The 6000-nt window shown below is 41.5% G+C and overlaps 1 non-coding gene across 1 annotated transcript; it reads left to right on the top strand.

Annotated features, from left to right (window-relative positions):
* Positions 1-390: 390 nt before the first annotated feature.
* On the top strand, positions 391-473 carry TRNAL-UAA. The gene has a single exon. It is a non-coding gene; the product is annotated as a tRNA-Leu (tRNA).
* Positions 474-6000: the final 5527 nt, after the last annotated feature.

Raw genomic sequence — 6000 nt, 5'->3', positions numbered from 1 at the left:
CATTAGGGCACAAACTTTATGTTGTAATTTTGTAATTCCATTGAGAAAGAGAAACACTCCTTAGATCAAATCTCTGTGCTTAATGGTAGAATCATCATGGAAAGGATAAAAGTCAACCTGCAACAGTTCTCTCCAGTGTGAAATTCATTATTGTTTCCTTAGATGTCCTTTGCCACATCGTGAGAAGCATGGCTGAGTGGTTAAGTCATCATTGGGGCCCAAAGTCTAACTTGGAGATTTGTAATCCCATGAAAAAAAATAAAACACTCCTCAGAGCAAATCCCCTTTGTGAATGTAGACTCACCTAAAACAGGTGACGACCCACCTGAATTGGCTCAATCCACTGTGAAAATCAGTACTCGGTTCTCGGTTACTTTCCATAACACAAGTACCAGGATGGCCGAGTGGTTAAGGCGTTGGACTTAAGATCCAATGGATGAATATCCACGTGGGTTCGAACCCCACTCCTGGTAAACATTTATAGTGGTTGCAGCAATCGATGGCACTCTAATACGATGTTCACAAAGGCTTAAAAAAAACACCACATAAGATTGAAAGCTAGGCTGCTCTTGGCTACCAACAAATGCACCCATTTGAGCTTAGAAGGTCAAAAATCGATAGCAAACCCTGTTACTTGGTATTTCCAAGATGTCCTTCCAGTGCTAAGAAGGCCCACTTTGTACACATTAAAAAAAAGCAAAAGTACAGAGTCAGGATCCTAACGGTGTTCTCTGCCACAAATTCAGGATAGGGGATATAAAAACACAATTCCTCCTTATTACTTTTTTCTTGCCAGTGGTAAATAGCTGACGACAACCGTCATTAGGGCACAAACTTTATGTTGGAATTTTGTAATTCCATTGAGAAAGAGGAACACTCCTTAGATCAAATCTCTGTGCTTAATGGTAGAATCATCATGCAAAGGATAAATGTCAACCTGCACCAGTTCTCTCCAGTGTGAAATTCATTATTGTTTCCTCAGATGTCCTTTGCCACATCATGAGAAGCATGGCTGAGTGGTTAAGTCATCATTGGGGCCCAAAGTCTAACTTGGAGATTTGTAATCCCATGAAAAAAAATAAAACACTCCTCAGAGCAAATCCCTTTTGTGAATGTAGACTCACCTAAAACAGGTGACGACCCACCTGAATTGGCTTAATCCACTGTGAAAATCAGCACTCCTTTCTCGGTTAGTTTTCATAACACAAGTACCAGGATGGCCGAGTGGTTAAGGCGTTGGACTTAAGATCCAATGGATGAATATCCTTGTGGGTTCGAACCCCACTCCTGGTAAACATTTATAGTGGTTGCAGCAATCGAAAGCACTGTAACACGATGTTCGCAAAGGCTTAATAAAAACACCACATAAGATTGAAAGCTAGGCTGTTCTTGGCTACAACAAATACACCTGGTCAATGCAAGAAGTCACCAGCTTAAAGTAATATCACCATTTGCACACATTTGAGCTTAGAAGGTCACTTTTTTTTAGCAAAACTCTGTTACTTGGTATTACCAAGATGTCCTTACAGTGCTGAGAAGGGCCACTTTATTTGCACGTAATTTTGAACTTTCACTGGTCGTATGCTTAATATTGATTTGCACTATTTCTAGCACAATATTACCTGAGGAAGGCAACTGTGAAAGGAACCTTCCAACTAGAAGTTTATGCTTATTTGCACATGGTTTTTAAATTTTTCACTGGCTACATGCTTGATCAATTTTTTGCATTGTTAGATTAATATTTTACTTAATTTTGTATGCACTACAGTTGCACACTATTGTATTCATTCAGGTTGTCAGCTCTGTGGTATTCACACCCCTTTTTTCCATGTTTTGACCTATGTCATGTACAGCAGTGGCAGGCCTAATCACTAATTAGTTCCTTTAGCATGGGGGTGGATTAATTCTTGTAGAAACGTCATTCCATCATACAGATTTTTGTCATTTGCAAAACAAGAAACAGTACTCCAAAACCTCTAAAGAGTTAACATCATTTATTTGCTTAGGTCAGAGTACAAATTACTGATCATGTTTCTCTAAGTTGGTTTTTAAGCCAGTTTTGCTGGATGCCATTTACAGATTACAGGTGTCCTATACCTGTTTTAGCTCTGTCACATTCTTTAGATAGGTAAAAGTACAGTATATTACATCCACAACCACCCTTTGACTAAGTACCTGTCTACCTCTTCATAAAAAGGAAATTGGTTTTTGTAACAATATCATTTTTTTTTTCTTTTTCATAAAGTCATGCTATCACCTAAGAAACTAGTATATCTGTCACTTAACCACTTACCGACGGCCCACTGTATATGTACGTCCTCTTTTTAAAGATGGATATCTCGTAACGGCAGCAGCTGCTGCCACAACCGAGGTATCCATCTTTTCAGTGGGCGGCCATGTAAACGATAACGGCGGTCTCCACGGCTGATTCACCGCGAGATCGCCGTTATCGGTGGTGGGAGAGGGGCCCCTCCCCTCCCGCCGCTCTCCCGCGCCCTCCGCCGCTTACCGGAGCCGTCGGTAGCGGCGGAGGCGATCGGGTGCTGCTGCTTGAGCGGTGAGGACTCGACTGAGGGCAAGATGGCCCCCACCCGTCCTTATAGCTTTGCTGGGCGGAAGTGACGTCAAAACGTCAGTCCCGCCCAGCGTCTTAAAGAGACAATTTTTTTGTTGTCATTTTTTTAAATGACATAATTTCCATTTTTTTTTTTTGCATTGAAGTCTACATATGAGATCTGAGGTCTTTTTGACCCCAGCTCTCATATTTAAGAGGACCTGTCATGCTTTTTTGTATTACAAGGGATGTTTACATTCCTTGTAATAGGAATAAAAGTGATACATTTTTTGTGTAAAAAATTATAAAATCAATAAAAATAAATAAGAAAACAAAAAAAAAATTTTAAAGCGCCCCGTCGCGACGAGCTCGCGCGCAGAAGCGAACACATACGCGAGTGTTCAAACCACACAAGTGAGGTATCGCCGCGATCATTAGAGCGAGAGCAATAATTCTAGCCCTAGACCTACTCTGTAGCTCAAAAAATGCAACGTATAGATTTTTTTAAACGTCGCCTATCGAGATTTTTAAGGGTAAAAGTTTGACGCCATGCCACGAGCGGGCGGAATTTTTAAGCGTGACATGTTGGGTATCATTTTACTCGGCATAACATTATCTTTCACAATACATAAAAAAATTTGGCCATATTTATTGTTGTCTTATTTTTTTATTAAAAAAAGTGAATTTTTTCCAAAAAAAGTGCACTTGTAAGACCGCTGCGCAAATACGATGTGACAAAAAGTATTGCAATGACTGACATTTTATTCTCTAGGGTGTTAGAATTTTTTTTTTAATGTTTGGGGGTTTTTAAGTAATTTTCTAGCAAAAAAAAACTGTTTTAGTCTTGTAAACGCAGAATCTGAAAAACACCTTCTGTCCTTAAGTGGTTAAATGTATTCCTAAACATGGAAGTTAAAACATATCTTAAAGTGGCAGTAAAATGTAGCATTTAAAAACAAAATTCACTGCAAGGCAAAGGCATCATTTTCCAGTATGCATCACTTTTTTTTTTTTCTTTCCTCTTTTTTTCCCCTTGTATTCTCTCCCCTGCATTATTTCTAGTTGAATTGTTTATATTGGACAAAGGAAAAAGGGTGAGATTTTTTTTTTTTTAATTGTGTAATGCATGCATTTAAAGTGGAGTTCCACCGAAAAAAAAAAAAAAAAAGTTAGCAGCTACAAATACTGCAGCTGCCTACTTTTAAAATAAGGACACTTACCTGTCCAGGGAGTCCACAATGTCCTCACTCAAAGCCGACCCGTCCCCTGACTCCAGGTGGAGGCGCCAACTTTTTCAGTAAGGGAATCAGGAAGTGAAGCCTTGTGTCCTACAAAATCTCCAACTTCTGGAGCTCATTATGTAATTCATTGCAGTTGCACACAGGGGTCTAAAAATTGTGTTGTGCGAGTGCCTCAAACACTCTGATATGTTTATTTTGCATGTTGTTCAGCTCCTTCTAGTGGTCCTAATGCAATATTTTCCTGAAAAAAAGGAAAATTCTGCAGTATGGCCACTAGATGGTGCTGACTATCATAGGAAATAAAAGATTTGTAAATGTAGGGGGATTATTTCTACTGGCTGTGCAATGCTTGAGACATTCATGTGGGACATTTTTTTTTTTATAAATAGACTCCCATAGGCATGGGCGTCCGCTGAAATTTTTTCAGGGGGGGGGGGGGGGGCGCTAAAGTAGTGATGATACACAGACGCATTTAACCGTTTCTTCAAATGCTAGCGAGGGTTAAAAGTGCCCCGCTAGCGGCTGATTAGCGCAGCTAAAACGATGGCTTTTTAGCGGCACTTTACAGATACCGCGGCCAGCTGGCAGTGTGAAATAGCTCTTGAGATAATTCAGCTTCACTCCATGCCCATATAAATATAGCCAAGAGAATGTACAGACCCCCCTTCAGCACAGATGGACCCCTCCTTAGCACAGACGCCCTCTTCAGCACAGACCCCTCCATTCAGTGAGACTCTTCAACACCTTCTCGATTTTCCAGAGGGGTCAATTGCCCCCCCCCCTTGCCCTATAGAGCGGACACCCATGCCCATAGGTATAGACAAGCATTAGGGTAGACTTTAGCAAAGCTAACACAGTAACTAATACCAGTTTCTAATCTCTGCTACAGTTGGTGGTATGACATGATCCTATATTATAATCTATATCTTACTCATTACTGGAGATAGGAAAAATATAGTATTACCTGATATTTCTGAGGTGATATTGAACTTAAAGCTGAAATCTGAGCTAAAAAAGGTTGTCCTAATACAAGAGCTATGTGTATTATTACTTAAGCCTTGTACACGCAATCAGACTTTCAACCAACTTTTCCGTGGATTTTGGTCTGAAGGGCATTGACCATGAACTTGTTCTGCATACACACGGCACAACATTTTCAGCCAACATTCACCAAACCACGTGGGTTTTCAGCTCTTTACCGCCACCCTTTGGGCAAATTCTGCTATTGTTGGCTGATGTTTAAAGGGGTTGTAAAGGTTCATTTTTTATTTTCTAAATAGGTAGTGCATTGTTGGTTCACATACCTTTTCCTTCAATTTCCCTTCTAAATGTTTTTTTCTTTGTTTTCTTTGTCTGAATTTCTCACTTCCTGTTCCTCCTCGTTAAGTGTTCAGTAAGCTGTTCTAAATGACATTCCACCGATCGGATTATGGTGGAAAGCTTAATGGGGAGAAACAGGAAGTGAGAAATTCAAAGAAAGAAAAAAAAACATTTAGACGGGAAATCGAAGGAAAATGTAAGTGAACCAACAATGCACTAGCTTAACCACTTCCCGACGGCCGTACAACTTTGTACGGCCGCAGGGTGGCTCTACATCTCTGGGAGGCCGTGTTTTTACGGCCTGCACGCGCAGCCAGCGGCGCGGGCGCGTGCGCGTCCGGCGGAGGCGCGCGCGCGCTCGCCGCAATGGCTGAGATGCCGATGCGAGTGCCTGGCGGCCGCGATGTCCGCCAGGGACTCGCGATCGGCGGCTACAGGGACAAGACGTGGAGCTCTGTGTGTAAACATAGAGCTCCACGTCCTGTCAGGGGAGAGAGGAGACCGATCTGTGTCCCTTGGACATAGGGACACAGCATCGGTCACCTCCCCCAGTCACCCCCCTTCCCCCACAGTCACCCCCCTTCCCCCACAGTTAGTAACACAATTCAGGGTACACATTAACCCCTTCCTCACCCCCTAGTGTTAACCCCTTCAATGCCAGTCACATTTATACAGTAATTAGTGCATATTTATTGCACTGATCGCTGTATAAATGTGAATGGCGCCAAAAATGTGTCAAAAGTGTCCGATGTCTCCGCCATAATGTCGCAGTCACGAAAAAAAATGCTGATCGCCGCCATTAGTAGTAAAAAAAAATAATAAAAAATAATAATTCTGTCCCCTATTTTGTAAGCGCAATAACTTTTGCACAAACCAGACACTTCT

The sequence above is a fragment of the Rana temporaria genome, chromosome 4, assembly GCF_905171775.1.
Source record: "Rana temporaria chromosome 4, aRanTem1.1, whole genome shotgun sequence".
In the NCBI taxonomy this organism is placed as follows: Eukaryota; Metazoa; Chordata; class Amphibia; order Anura; family Ranidae; genus Rana; species Rana temporaria.
This window is presented reverse-complemented; position numbering and strand designations above follow the sequence as displayed.